The sequence below is a fragment of the Eleutherodactylus coqui genome, chromosome 4 (genome assembly GCF_035609145.1).
Source record: "Eleutherodactylus coqui strain aEleCoq1 chromosome 4, aEleCoq1.hap1, whole genome shotgun sequence".
In the NCBI taxonomy this organism is placed as follows: domain Eukaryota; kingdom Metazoa; phylum Chordata; class Amphibia; order Anura; family Eleutherodactylidae; genus Eleutherodactylus; species Eleutherodactylus coqui.
In genome coordinates this window covers 146,603,475-146,619,635 of record NC_089840.1, presented here as the reverse complement: position 1 = coordinate 146,619,635, position 16,161 = coordinate 146,603,475, and the positions used below count along the sequence as shown (strand labels likewise).

Sequence of the window (16,161 nt, the reverse complement as noted above, 5' to 3'; positions counted from 1 at the left end):
AACATATGTTTTTCCCGGTATCTCTAAAGTAACCACGACTTCATAAGATTTTCCGTGTGAACACCAGATAAACACCAGTACCAAATTAACTCGGGAGAAGCCGGGTGTATCAGCTAGTTTTATATATATGTTCGTAATGATGCAAGTGAAAAAAAAGTTCTTTTTCTGTGTGAGAGTCTGCCCACACACAGACACTACCTTATCGGTCTGTGTGTGGAGGAATGGAAGAAGCGGAGCGATCGTTTGAAGCTCACCACCCATGGAACCCAGGAGCCTCCAGTTCTTCTAATGCAAACCGAGTGAATGGAACCACTTTATAGCTAGGAAGTGTGAGTGGCCAGTGTTGAGAGAGTTTGTACTGGCAGAAGGAAAGCGCACAGATAACTGGGACTATGGGTTGCTTGTATGCCCCAAGAGCCGTCACTGTCAATATTTTGCATTTGTTCATGGACTGTTTATTTCGTTACTGATGTTTGCAAGAAGTTAAGTACACGGACATTACCGAACATTCTCTGTTTGTCCAGAAAGTTATTCCTGTGTGTGGACTACTTTATTACAACCTAAGGATTCACCACAGAGGACGGAACAGTGGCATCACGAGTGACAACGGACTTTAAGGTAACCGCTAGTTACCCTTTTCCTGTGACCTCCCCCAGCAGTAACTTGGACTGGTCCCGGGCTACCCTCAGGGGAGGAAATGGTAGAGTCATCATGATACAATTCTCCCTTATCTACCCCGCCATCTCCTCATCTGTAAACATATAGTCAGAAAAAGAAGAATCTGCGCTCAAAGATGGAGTAAACTGAGGACAAATTCGCATAGAAATAATAGTGAGGTGTGACACTTACTTGAAAGGAGGGGGGTATGATGCACAGATGCCCCCTCCTCAGAGTGTCCTCAATCCAGTGCAGTGTTATACTCCAAAATATATAGTAGTAGTCCAGGAGTTTTCCAATCAAACAAAACTTTTAATAAGGCGACGCGTTTCAGTGCAACAAAGCACCTTTCTCAAGCCATACATATAAAACAAAAGTACAGTGTATACAAGTATTTATACATATCACAAAGACTTACCCTTCCCATGTTTGTTAGTGCCGTGTGTTCAGCGTCCCTGGGAGTGGGCGTTTGTTGACCATGTTATATATTAATTCTAATTAAGACAAAGACTTACCCCGATCATCCAGGTGCCGGTGTGTATATTTATTCATATATATTTTTAGCCTGTTAGTAATTATTTTTTAGCCTGGTCTAATTCTTTTTCAATAGATTTTTAATCATCATTATTAGGACCATAATAGTATATATATATATTTATGATTTCTGTTTTGTTTTGTTGTAGTTTCAATCTAGGCCATCGATATACATTTTTAATATTAGGCACTTAGGCTTGGTACAGTTATTAAACTATAAACAGCAAAAGCTAAGAAACTCATGCCTTGGAATATGCCAAGAGGTCCGCCTTCTGGTTACTTAGCAACCGAGTAATGCCGTTGCTATTTTGAGGACTACGGTATGTAACATAGTGATGCGGTATACGTCTGCAGTGCTATTATGTTGCTATCATGTGCTACGTAAGGTAGTTACGTGCCGCGCGGCATTAGATTCTGTCCCCGGTGCTTGGGAACCGTATAATATCGGCACTGAGCTCAGAGACCTGTCAAATGTGATTATGACGCTTAACGCGTCACTAGATTCCACCCCTGTTGCCCAGTTACCGGGTAACGCCGACGGCATCATGTGACAAGTCAGGTGATAGACTGACGCTGAAAGCGTCACACAGGTCCTTCACCCACGGCCTAACAGCTTTAGAACGAAGAATCTTGGTTCCACCCCCGTTGCCCAGTTACCGGGTAACGCTGACGGCATCATGTGACAAGTCAGGTGATAGACTGACGCTGAAAGCGTCACACAGGTCCTTTCCGTACGGCCCGATAGCTTTAGAACGAATAATCTTGCTTCCATTAATGGCATTTTTTATTAGATTCTTTATGACCAGTTTTATGCATTTTTAGTAAAATCCCAGCTCTGGGAGTAGTATAATAATACAAATGTTATATAGTCCCGTTAGCACATTACACAATGCTGCTGACGTCATCAACAAACGCCCACTCCCAGGGACGCTGAACACACGGCACTAACAAACATGGGAAGGGTAAGTCTTTGTGATATGTATAAATACTTGTATACACTGTACTTTTGTTTTATATGTATGGCTTGAGAAAGGTGCTTTGTTGCACTGAAACGCGTCGCCTTATTAAAAGTTTTGTTTGATTGGAAAACTCCTGGACTACTACTATATATTTTGGAGTATAACACTGCACTGGATTGAGGACACTCTGAGGAGGGGGCATCTGTGCATCATACCCCCCTCCTTTCAAGTAAGTGTCACACCTCACTATTATTTCTATGCGAATTTGTCCTCAGTTTACTCCATCTTTGAGCGCAGATTCTTCTTTTTCTGACTATATGTTTATTGTTCTATCTGGGTGAGCTCTGTTATCAGAGCTCCCAGCTTGCATCTGCAGCTCTCCTTTATGTGAAAGGATTGGAGTTCTGAGGAGAAGACGCATTGGGATTACACCCATATATCCAAGTGGATGTGAAGTGGATCTGCCTGTGGCGCTCTCTAAACGTTTTTCATCTCCTCATCTGTGGGCCCACTCCTCGAAATGCTGCAGGGCGGAGTTTATGCATGCACAAACAGGATTGTGCATCTGCGCCTTTGGAGATCAGAATAGGATGATTCCTTTGCGCCTCCATTGAAGAGACATAGAAGCACCTCCAACACTTTCCCCTGCCATGGAGGTTTATGCCCGTGGTTCAAAGAACTCTTTGTGTTCAGTTCCAGCCCTCTGAGACAAGGCCAGAGGATTAAAGCTGAGTTGCTTGAAATAGTGGAAATGCAGAGAAAACAAGAGGACTCTCAACCTCCTGTTTATGTGTCCAGGATGTGCTATACCCTGAGAAGAAATCATTTGGTGTTGTTGGATAGATTGGAGTTGCCTGCTTTACACTTTATTCAAGAAGAGGTGGAAGACAAAATACAGACCCAAGATGGCGTCCAGTCTTCTTCTTCCTCCTTTACTGCAGAGCCTGAAAAACTTTCCTGCCACTCAGTTCCCACTGTGGCTGTGGGGAAAGTAGGGAGGGTCACCCCCACCGTAGAACAACAGTTACAGAGTGAAGAGGACCGCCCAGGGGAGGAGTCGCCAATGCTGGTGAGTGAGCCTCTTGACTTGTCCCATCAGACCAATGAGAGTACTCCTATGAACGAGATGACTACAACGGTGATCCAGGGTATTCCCACAGGCTACCCACCGCTAAGACCCCGCTTCTACTGGGGTGACGAGCCTGAACTGGTGGGATTGGTACCCCAACCTTCTCTCATTTCACCTCCACCTAAGGAAAGACTAAGCGAGCCTTTAAACCTGGACCCTATTTTTTCTGGCCATGTTGCTTCTGCCTCTGATATTCCTCCAACAGGAAAAAGACTCTGGAGTCTACAGTGATTCCAAACTGGGGATTGATTCGTAGAAAGCCGTTACCCCTCCATGGATTTTAATCCATCACGACAACCAGGAGGTCAAAGGTATCCTGCCCGCACACCTTCTGCCCTTCATCAGAGAATATGGGGACTTCAACTTTTCTTTCACCTTCGTGAACAAGTGGTGGGAACGTCCAAGTGGACCACCATGTGTTGTCCCTGCTACTTATGGATTCCCCTTGGATTGCTTCCTGGACAATGCCTGTTCCGGACTGCACAGTAAATTGGAGGCCTGAACGGAAAAAGACTCTTTGCCCTGTGGATCAACGGCAGTCCCCAGACTATTATGAGCCGTTAGAGGACAACACTTCAGAGGACCGTGAAGTGAGTACTTTCTTACATGCCAGTTCCTCATTGTGTACTTCGCTTGGAATTCATTCATGGAGAAGCAGTGCCACACCGACTGGTTTCTCCACAGAATCAGAGTCAGAGGAGCCCACTACCCTTATTATTAAGAAGGTGACCTGGTGTTAAGAGACTCTATATGTTTGGACTATCTTCTTTTTCCAGAGACTTTCTGTTTGTTCTCAGTAAGCCCAAAAAGGACTTTAAAGCTATATATTACCGCAATGCATAGCCAAATATTACAAACGTTTTTTAATATTCTGAAGTTTAATGCTTAATGTCTTGCAAAATGTTTATTGCAACATTTGAAACATTTAAAGTAATGTGCAGGAGAGGAAGAGAAAAGGGCTAAGAGTTCTGCTTGCATTTACCTGGCTGCTTGAGTCTGAATGTTCTTTAGATGACATAGAGGTTTCAATACTACGCCCTACTAATCCACTTAAGTGCACCAGTGTCTGCCTGTTATCTTACCTGTCTCAGAAGATACAACCTCATTATAATTTTCTTTACTCAGCTCGGTTGGGGTGTTGACTTTTAGCTACCACCCTTCAGGAAACTCCAGGGAAGTGATGTTCATTCAATTTACCCCTCATTCTTTTAAACCTGCCAGGCAACCCTTTTCTATTCTTTTGTACTGCTACAGTGTTGTTGTCAGGGTGTGCTGCTGGGATCTGTAGTACTAAGGTTCCTAGCAGCACAGCTCCACAGGTTGGGGTTAATTGAGCTGGCTGGGTGTGGTGTTCTCCAGCAGCCAATCCCCTTTAGTCTGCAGCACATATAAACCCAGCTCCTGTCAGTAGCTGATGCTGGTCTTGTACTGTTTGGATGTATCTGTTTTGTTCCCACTCAGATCTGTGTTTGCATGTAGGTCTGTTGTGTCTCTGTGCTTCCCTAAAGATGGTTTGGACACCTGTAGTCCTTGTCTGTAGCACATAGCGCCCCTTTTCCCTTCCCCTGACAGGTGCGGCCTCTAAATGTCTTATGTCTCGTCTGTGTGTCAGTTGGTGGATCCCTGACACAGTTCCCTATGTCAGCATGGTGGCTGACTGTCTATCCCTCCCCTGTATGAGGACAATTGGACTTGCTGTAGTGTTTCATCTGTTTGCATGTGAGCTCTGGGTGGAGTTCGTGTGGTTTACACTGTATGTTGTAGTCTGCTGTAAACCAGTGCCTGTAAGTTAGTATCCTGTTGTGTGACCTGTGTCCTGTTGTCTGTCCGGTACAGCTTGCTGTGTGACTTGTGTTCTGTTGTCTGTGCTGTTGCGAACTTTGTCCGGTGCTGCTGTACTCCTGGTTAGTGTAGGGACTAGCGGTATAGCCAGGAGCCGTGACGTGGCCTGCTAGCTTCCACGTTTTGATCAAAATGTCAACTAATACCTGGCATTTATACATAGCTTATCACCTGTTACTAGTTGTTGCCTTTTGGCTGCTGTATGCTGTGATTTCTGGCTCTGTATGATACCATGCTGTGGTTGCTGGTCCTCCCAGGGCGGCAGTGTGCGGGGTCCCGCGGTGGGGGTGCGTCCCCCCCGCTTGTTGTCCGGTTGCCGGGGGTGCGGGTGCTTGGCCGGCGTGTGTCCCCGCTCAGGTAGGGCCATGTCATCCCTCCTGTAGCACTGGGCCAGTTGTCTGAAACCCGTGTGTGTATCCGTTTCTTGGTCACGATCATGTGGGCCCCATGCTTAGTTTGCCCACATGATCGTAACAGTTGTATTTCACTTTAGTCTTTGGGGAGAAGAGTTATGTAAGTGCCCCATAGCAATGTTAGTGCATTCTGAATGCTATACAGCCTTTTAGTATTTATGGGTGGTTATGACCATACCACTTTGTGTACATGCTGTCATATATTATGGCATTGCAAAGAAAGTGACATCTTAGATAGTCTGAGTACTCCGTGATGGGTAAGCTCTGCGTAGTAACCAAAGGGGGAGTGTGTGTTTACAGGTTTCACTTTGCACACTTCATGACTGTACAGATAGTTCTCTAAAATATTTAATAAGTAGAACACTGAGAAGACCCAACTCTGGATTATTCACTCTGATTTAAGAGGCACTGGGGTCGACTTGTTCTAAGTAGGGGGGATAGTAGTGGTCCGGAGTTAGTGGGGCCCCTCCATAATGTTAAATGTTTGCCTCATGCCATTGTATTGTCAGTGTCTTACATGTAGTGTGTATTTGATGTGTATTGCACCTTTGCAGCACTGAATGAGTTAAGGTCTGGGTTATATCTGAGAAATGTATCTTGTTGTATGTCATATGACTGTGATTTTATATATGTTAGTAAGAATGCAAGTGAAAAAAAGTTCTTCTGCCCACACAGAGACAATAATACCTTATCAGTCTATGTGTGGAGGGATGGAAGAAGTGGAGCGATCGTCTGAAGCTCACTCTGAGCCCATGGAACCCAGGAGCCTCCAGTACTTCTAATGGAAGCCGAGTGTATGGAACCACTTCACATCGAGGAATAGGAACAAGTGTAAGTTGGCCAGTGTTGAGAGAGTTTGTTCCAATAGAAGGGCAGTGCACAGACAAAGACTCCATACGTTAATCGAAACGTCATTTTTTTAATGACAACGATGGAATAATAGTTTCATTTTGCTGGATGATTATTTTCTGCACCAAGTACTGCTGCCTTCTTCCCTTTCCTTATGTAGCACACAGATAACTGGGACTATGAGTTGCTTGTATCCCCCAAGAGCCTCCACTTCCGATATTCTGCATTTGTTCATGAACTGTTTATTTCATCATCAATGGTTGGAAGAAGTTAAAGGAGATGTCCCGCGCCGAAACGGGTTTTTTTTTTTTTTAACCCCCCCCCCGTTCGGCGCGAGACAACCCCGATGCAGGGGTTAAAAAAACCACCCGCACAGCGCTTACCTGAATCCCGGCGGTCCGGCGTCTTCATACTCACCTGCTGAAGATGGCCGCCGGGATCTTCTACCTTCGTGGACCGCAGCTCTTCTGTGCGGTCCACTGCCGATTCCAGCCTCCTGATTGGCTGGAATCGGCACGTGACGGGGCGGAGCTACACGGAGCCGCTCTCTGGCACGAGCGGCTCCATAGAAGACTGCTGAAGACCCGGACTGCGCAAGCGCGGCTAATTTGGCCATCGGAGGCCAAAAATTAGTCGGCTCCATGGAGACGAGGACGCCAGCAACGGAGCAGGTAAGTAAAAAACTTTTTATAACTTCTGTATGGCTCATAATTAATGCACAATGTACATTACAAAGTGCATTATTATGGCCATACAGAAGTGTATAGACCCACTTGCTGCCTCGGGACATCTCCTTTAAGTAAGCGGACATTACCGAACATTCCCTGTTTGTCCAGAAAGTTATTCCTGTATATGGACTACTTTATTACAACCTAAGGATTCATCACAGAGGACGGAACGTTTGCGTCACGAGTAACAATGGACTTTAAGGTAACCACTAGTTACCCTTTTCCTGTGATCTCCCTCAGCAGCAACTTGAATGGGCCCTGAGCTACCCTCAGAGGAGGAGATGGTAGAGCCACAGTGACAAAATTCTCCCTTATCTATCCCGCCATTTCCTCGTCTGTGGGCCCGCTTCTCGGATGCTGCAACACTCATACCTGTATAAGCTGTGAGATGTTATCTTGTGAGTGAGAGTGAACACCGGCCAGCATGCTCATGGAAAGGCAACATAAATTATGAGTTTGAACGAGGCATGATAGTGGGTGACAGACGGATGTGACATTCCATTTCTGAAGTTGTGCAGGCATTTAACATTCCTCGATCCAGAGTGTCATGTGTGTACCGGAAAACATCATAGAAGGCATTAGCACCCACAGTGGATAGTGCAGTGGCCGCCCATACATGTTTAATAATCATAACTGGCAGCAAATAGCTAGAATTGTCCATGTAAACAGACAATTGTGCCTGGCAGAAATCACAACCATATTCAATGCAAGAGGTCCCACACATAAATCCCGCTGGTCAGTGCAGATCTTTCGCTTCTATGGGATACCTCTATAACCACCAGACACAACGCCTTAACTCAACTCGTTAGGTTGCTAAGTGGACCCTAGAGGATTGATAACATGTGACATTGTCCCATGAGTCATGGTATCAATTGTGTCAGGCTGATGGCAGGGTTCCTTTCTGGCACAGACCAAATGTAGCCTTCGACCCCAGTTGTCAACACAGCACTTTAAAGGCTGCTGGTGGTTCCATATTGTGTTTTCTAATGGCATAGACTGGGTCTACTAGTCCGCATAAAGATGTCATTAACTGCTTGCCGACCATTTGCAGCCTTCCATGTACGCCATGTATGCCCACAATGATGGGATATTCCAGAAAGATAATGCACCGTGTGATTGGGTCCAAGTTGTCCAAAACTAGTTCGGGCAGCATTCTGGAGAGGTCCTATTAATGGTTTGGCCTAGACCTTGGCCCAACATGAGCACAATTGGGCGCTTATGGGATGCAGTGGAGAGGTCCATTCCCACCTGACATTCTCTACTTAAAAATAGCCCGGAGCTGTGGATTGCTGTCCAGATGGCATGGCTCAACAACCCTTCAGATGTCTGATACCATGTCTAGTTGCTGCACTTTTCTGGGCTAGAGAGGGTCCTACACAATATATGTTCCTGTCTCATCACTTTTGGCATGGCAGTGTACATAGTTTTTATATGTATATACTGCTCTAGTGTTCTGTAATCCCTAGTTGCCCAGAGTGCAATATTTTGCCAATGCATTGCTTTACTGTGCCCATACTTTGATTATAGTGAAAGTGACGGATTTTGGGACAAAATTCTGTCCCGGGACCAGAGGGTCAGGGGGTATATTACCTGCAGTTGTTCTTCTCTGCCGCCCATCTTATCCACTAGTTTCAGCTGTCCAAGATGGTTGCAGCAATTTTCTAACTAACTAATGTATATTGTGCACTGATCTCTAGTTGGCCAGTGCTAATCACATGAGCAGCAAATATACATATCCACATGCTTTAAAAACGCTGCATATTTTGCAGACCAAATACACATGCGCCCATGTGAGTGAGCTCTTAGGTTACGTTTGCACTATCATTTTATGTCTAGGTATTGCATCGTGGGAGCAGCTGAAGTCAAAGAAAAAGCTTTTGTGCCCATAGACCTTCAGTTTCAATCCTTTAAAAAATTTTCCGTCTCCATTCCGTTTTTAACACTGAAGCAAAAGTGCAGACTACTCCCACAGTGGAACACCTAGAGGAAAAACTAAAAAAATGCTTGTGTAAACAGACCCTTACTGTTGTTTATCATTGACCCTGATTGATTGTATTGTCATGACAGATTTGATATCTGTGGCTTGATCTATAAGGCCGGTTTCACACAGATGACAACATCGCACGATTTTCTAGCGATGTGACAGTGCTACAAATCGCATGTATGTGAAGCCCATGCTTTCCAATGGGTTCCTTCACATTAGCGATGTTTTGTGGGCTGCTTTATTGCGAGGAAAAAAAATTGTGGCATGCTGAATATTGCCACGATTTGCAATGTTATGTAGCCAATGTTATCCAATGGAGTTTTCCTTTCTGTTGCATCGCATAAAATCGCGATTTTCGTGTGGTGTGATGCAACTTTTAGGCCTCATGTCCATGGGGAAAATCAGATCCGCTGCAGATTCTACATGTAGAATCTGCAGCGGGTCCCTCCTGCCCCGCGGACATGAGCGCTGAAAATACAAATAAATGAGAATAAACTTACCTCCGATCCGCTCCGTTTCTTCTCTTCGCGGCGGCGTCATCTTCTCTCGTTGCGGCCGGATCTTCATTCTTCGGCTCGGCGGATGTGCACGATGACGTCGGTGACGTGCCCCGCGCATGCGCCGGGCCGAAGCAAAATGATCCGGCCGCGGCTGAGAGAGGATGGCGCGGCGCTGAAGAGAAGAACCGGAGCGGGTAAGTAAAATGTGATTTTTGTGTCCCGCGGATCCGGACGGCTTCCATAGGCTTCAATAGAAGCCCGCGGGAGCCGTCCCCGCGGGAGACCCGCATGAAAATGGAGCATGGTCCAGATTTTTTCATGCTCCATTTTTTTTAAAATCACTTTTATTGACGATCCGCGGGTATTTATCTACCCGCGGGTGGTCAATGCATCCCTATGGGGTGCGGATCCGCGCGCGGGAGAAGAGTTAAAATCCGCTGCGGATTTTAATTCTTCTTTTCCCCGTGGACATGAGCCCTTACAGTAGGGAGTCCTACTGTTTGTCTCTAAAATAAGCTCTAGTTGCATTAAGAAAAAAGCAACCAAAAAAAAATATACATGACCTAACAGGTGCTGTACGCTTTGCCACACATCGCATTAAATGGCTGTGATTGGTTCATCGAGTGCTGCAGAGATTGACTGAGCCGCAGCACTTGAGAACCAATCAGAGCCAGCGCTTCCTGGAGGCAGGATTTCTGAACACCCTAACCAGGAAACAATTGCTGAAGACTACAAATAAGTGCCGCGGAACTGCCGGAGGAGAAGTGCGGCAGAGCAGACAGTGCCTGTTAAGTAATGTACTTTTTTTTTTTTTATGCAGACAGGGCTTATTTTTGGGATAGGGCTTATATTTCAAGCACCCCCAAAAATCTCTGTGAAAGAGCGCTACAAAGTTGCACAACTTTGCATTGCCACAAAATCGCGATATCGACGCAAGAAAACGCAGCGATATTGCACAGAACACAGGTGCGATGTCGCCTGTGTGAAAGGGGCCTAAATGTCACACAAGGAACAACAATGATGGTGCACAACAGTGGGGAGATGTTTCCTTCCCATTGCAGCAAAGATCATCATTATGGAAATGTTCATCATATCCTCAGGAACGACTTTTCAAACTTCTGCTACATTTATTGCTCACTAGGAGTAAAAAATCTAAAAAAAAGTTTTACAAAATGTTTAAAAATATAAACTAATAAAGAAACCACTATTTTCCCCTTATGCATTACTTTATTATGTAAAAAACAGTAAACGCGGTAAAACATAAAGGCCTCTCTCACACATCTGTTTTTTACCGTGGGGTAAACACGGTATAATGCTCCCATTGTTTTCAATGGGGCCTCGCAGACATGCGCTCTATCACAGCATTTTCTAACGCTGCGATTTTCAAGCACTGTCAGCTCTATTTTACCATGTTCAGCACACCTCATCAATGATGGGGTGCGCTGAATCCCGCTGTTGGAGGCAGGAACATGTAAACGAAATTAAAATCGCAGACAAATGCCGCAATCAAAATCATGGCATCTTGCCGGCCGTATGTGAGAGAGTGCCCTAAAAAATGTATGTAAACAATGCCAGAGTGGTTGGGTTTTTTTGTTACCTCCCCCCGAAAAAGTGAAATAAAACAGAATCAAAAAGTCATGTGTACCGCAAAGTTATAGCAATAAAGCCAAATCTTGTCCTGCAAAAAATAAGCCCCTGGACACCTCCATCAATGGAAAAATCAAAAAGTTATGGATCCCTAAAAAGTGTGATAGAAAAAATTTTAATGAAAAACAATTTTATTGTGCAAAAGTAGGAAAATATTAAAATATACTATATATATCTTTGGCATCTCTGTAATCTCACTGACCTGAGTAATATAAGGTAGCATGTTATTTATGCCTCACAGTAAATGCAGTAAAAAGTTAAAAATGACACAATGCATTTGCCCAGAGGTATCTATTTTGATGGCCTTTCAGGGTAGGGGCGAATGGGCGAATTCATCCATTTTGGTTAAAATTAATTACCAATGATCGTATTCCAGACCAACTTCAGATATTTATAGCAGCGCATAGCGATATGGAGAACAGATAGCTGGTTTAGGATACTCTTAGGCCGCCTGTACATGGGCGGGTTGGAATCCGACCCTGTGCCCAGCTGGCATCCATGTGTACCCATCCTGAAGTCTTTTTATCTGTACTGCAGATGGTCCGCACGGCCAGCCGCCAGACATACGCAGTACAGATTTCTTTTTCAAAATCTATGCTTTTCCTGCGTCATCCCTTAGCGATGATGCAGAATCCATGACCTTTCCGCAATGTCATTACGGAAAGGCCTCGAGTCGGATGGTTTTCATTGACTTCAATGGAAGCTGTCCGTGCAGAATCCGCACGGAAATATAGCATGCTGCGATTTCTCCATTTTGCCGTAGCATGTTATGGGCGGTATTTGCTGCGGAATTCTGAGGCAGACGCCCGCTCCGAATTCCGTAATGCAAATCCGCCCATGTGCAGGTGGCCTTAAGGCTTATTTGAGAGGGTGCCTCCAGTTCGTTATATCTTTTGTTAAGAGATCCTCGTCGTTGCTTAAATCTGAGGTCTCAGGCCAATGTAGACAAACAGAGGAGGCCTTTATACTTGACCCTACTCCATCTAAGGCCCAATATCCACAGGCAGATTTGAATTGCGGAATCCGCACGGGAATAACCGCAATTCAAGCCGCCCATCGGGAACCATGGGTGTCGGCGCTTGAATTTACACATGCGGATTTGTTTTCCGGATTCCGCATGCGGAAAACAAATCGCAGCATGTTCAATTTTAGTGTGGTTTCCGCACGGACGGATTCTATAGAAGTTAATGGAAGCCGGCCGATCCGCAGTAGACATTGGTAAGCAGGAGTTTGAAAAAACCCAAAGTGTACTGCGCATGTGTGCCGGCCGGCACTTCTACACACATCCACAGTACAGAAAAAAGAAGACCCGAAAAGGTAAGCAGAGGCGGATTCTGCTGCGGGCTCCCGCATGCGGAATCCAAACCGCCCGTAGACATGAGCCCTTATAGAGATATTTAGCTATAACTTGCCAGACAGTATTTGCAAATTTTAAAGGATAAAACCTCTCAGAATCTATTCTTTACCAATCAATCTTATTTTGAACTGAGAAATTAGTCCAGTAAACTATTGGTCCAAGTAGCCAGCAAGCCTCCTCTGCTCAACCTGTCTTATGGGTATGTACCTCACAGAATTTAGTAACTGCTGATTCTAGTCAGACTCTAGAACAGTTTTCCCCCTTCTAATAAAACTTATATACCTGTAGCTCTAGAACTGAACATACACCCGCAGATTTAGATCACTATCTTGACTTTATAGCCCTCCCTGGTTTTTCAGAGGAATTTGTTAGGCTGATGGAGACACCATTTACCATAGATGAAATAGAAGATACTCTAATTAGCATTTCTAAGGGTAAGGCCTCAGGACTTGATGGTCCACCTTTGGAAGTTTTTTTGAGCTATGCGGAACAATTGACACCCCAGTTACTAAGAGTGTTTGAGAACACTTATAATTGTGGTGTTCTACCAGACTCTTTAATGATGCCACTATTATCATTATCATGAAGCCTGGTAAAAATCCTGAACAATGCGATTCATACCACCCCATTTCGCTTCTGAACATGGATTATAAAATCCTAATTAATTTGCTAGGGAACAGGCTCGGATTGGTCAGTAAGGATGCAGTTCATTTGGATCAATCCATTTTTATTTCCAGGAAAGTCCACATCAGTAATATTAGAGGGGTGCAGACAGTCTCCCAAATACGGTAGAGGAAACAGCAGGACTGGGCCTTGGCCTCACTTAATGCAGTCAAGGTATTTGACTCTGTGGAATGGCCTTATCTTTTCAAGATTCTACATTTGCAGCATCTGAGGAGCGGTCCCGTAGCCGAGGAGACAGCGGGGTAGGGTTTGGGCCTTGTCATGGGGCTCTACCATCTCCCTACCTGAGCATAGCACCAGAGCCGTCCAAGTTACCACTGGGGGGACTTTCACGGGGGTAACCCAATACGTCGTTTACCTTAAACAGTCTTGTCACGGATGATGCCACCATTTCTTCCTCCGCTGAGAATCCAGACGATGGAATAAGTGATCCACACACACAGGGAAACTTTTAGGAGCAAAGCCTGGAACAGTCGTCAATGCTCGTTTACTTGAACACTATTTACAGTCCAACGGTAATACAAAACTCATGCCAGCAGGAAAATGGTGCAAAATGACAAAGTGGTGTGACAGGGAGGAAATCACAGGATATCAGAAGAATTCACAGTCCACGTTATCTGCGGGGTTCTGTTCCCGGTACAAACTCCTTCACTCTTGCCAGCTCTCTACAGGTCAGCACTCACATTTGGCAGGCAGGCACTTCACGCTGCTTGGCGGTTCCACTCTTTTTCTCTCTTTTCTCAGTGGTCAAGGATACTCCTCGCATCTCTTGGGTAAAGCAGGCCCAGGGAAGGCTGGGGATACCTGTCAGCCTCTTCCATTCCGGCCCACACAGAACTGAAGGTGTCTGTGTGGCTCACTTGCAGAACTCCAGATGCTCCTCTTCCTTGCAAGATCAGAACAGAAGACTTTGAACAACACTTTGCAATCACATATATATAGCACGATCATGTGACAACCGACAAGATACATTTTCCAGATATCTCACATGCCAGACAGTTAACCCATTCAGTGCTGAAGATATGCAGTACACTTCATATTCATACAACATAAAAAACACTGACAACACATAGGCACGAGACAAATGCATGCATACATTATGGAGGTGTAGTGACCTGGACTGGCACTACAGAATAAAAGTACTTTACCTGAAAGTTAAGAGCAACTGTTCTAACTACCAGTTCATTTAACAAAGTGTATTAGGTTGGACTTCATTTAATAAGAAGAGGGAGGCAGAAAACAAAAGAGTTAAGGTTGTTTAGGCACCATCGTAAATCAGTTAAGCGGTAACAAGCCCCTGGAGTTAGGGTGAAAGGTGGAGGTTCTGGTTCATTTTGTATTGCACACTTAGAAATTGATAACAGTGTTAGAAGATGGAAGTGAAGAGCAGTAGGTAGGCAGTATGGAGTAAGACAGTGAAGAGGTCACTCGATGGGAAGAGAGAGGAGCTGAGATGGACACGAGGGAGATAGCGGATAGCCATGTGAAGGCCAAGCTTCTTCCTTCTCCTCTGTCCTGCTGTAATTAGAGACACGCTATGTAAACTTTCAATAAATCCTGTGTGCAGCTGCTCATAAAATATACCATTGCTGACAGAGACTGTTTGTTTTTCCAAACCTGATGTCCGTTCAAGCCAGCGCTGCTTTCTACCAGACGATAACTTCAGACAAGAAGTAGAGTTTATAAGGGGTATTTTTTGTCAGTTCTCTCTTTATAGCTCTTCCTAAGCTCAGATGCTGCCTCCTCAAAGTTTATCTGAAAGTAAATGGTGTGCCTGTCATTTACCTACATACGTGTGTTAGGGCTCAGTCACATGGGCGTTTTGATGCACAAATTTTTGAACGCATAACTGATGCGTTCAAAAATTTCCGTGACCTGAGCGGGAATTTTTGTTTTTTCACACTGTATTCCCGGCATATAAGACGAAAAGTCGGGGGTCTTCTTATATGCAGGAAAATACAGTAATTTCTGAGTTAGATGGAGAGCTGGTGGGAGAGTCGATGGGATCTTACAGATGTCCTCATCGGTAAATAATACATTTATACAACGCTACATGATTCGGCAATGTTATCTTACATATGCACCATATGAGGAGGTCACAAACCTCTCAGTGTCATAGATGCCCATTTGAAAATGCAGATTTTAATCATTTAATATGGCACTGCACATATATCTATTCCTTTTGGATGGAGGTAACTACTTTTCTTTCTCAGATTATGGGCAAGCAGATTTCTCTTGACCAAGTTTTTTTTCTCCTCTGTATTCTTGACATGGATCCCTGGTCACATTATAAAATGTTTAATGGAGTTGCAGAACTATGATCCTGTTCCTACTAAGGCTGTATCTCCTTCCTCCACTGTTCCTCTGGCCGGGAAAAGGCTCCAGAGATTTAAAAAATTCAGAGTACCAAGTGGTTTTTAGAACTGTGTCATCCTCCATGGATCCTGGTCCATCGGGACAACCAGGAGGTAAAGGCCACACTGACACCATCCTTTCACCCGTTCATCATGGAGTTTGGGGACTCCAATTTTGCCTTTTACTTCGTGGATGAAAGCAGAGTTCAAAGATGGCGCCGTTGTGCTGCAGTCCCACAATGCCCTGCGCCTGCCCCCTACTGTATGTGGGCTCCCGATGACAGCAGGACGCATTAAAACTGAAAAGCAGTGTCTCCTGGCATTGCACAGCTCCCACCCAGGCGTTCACTATGCAGTACAGGTGTTCTCCTGCTGTAGAGTGAACTTAGAAGAGGCGGGGCCTGGGTGGGGGTAGACGAGAATGTCTATTAGTTCAATGGAGGTGTATCAAGTGTGATATACAGCAGCACTGCAGACGTATCACAAATGATCGGCTTATATACGTGTCTGCAGAGCTGTTGTAT

The 16,161-nt window shown here is 44.9% G+C and overlaps 1 protein-coding gene across 2 annotated transcripts in view; it reads right to left on the bottom strand.

The window, feature by feature from the left end:
* Nucleotides 1-14,164, bottom strand: part of GNAT2 (G protein subunit alpha transducin 2) — a 129,556-nt gene extending 115,392 nt beyond the window's left edge. The window contains exon 1 of one of the 2 annotated variants that reach the window (XM_066600266.1): nt 14,088-14,164. The gene's annotated coding sequence lies outside the window, so the exon portion shown is untranslated. Of the gene's footprint in view, nt 1-13,641; nt 13,706-14,087 lie in introns of those variants that run through there. The other variant, XM_066600265.1, reaches the window with a different exon arrangement.
* Between the last annotated feature and the right edge of the window lie 1,997 nt (nt 14,165-16,161).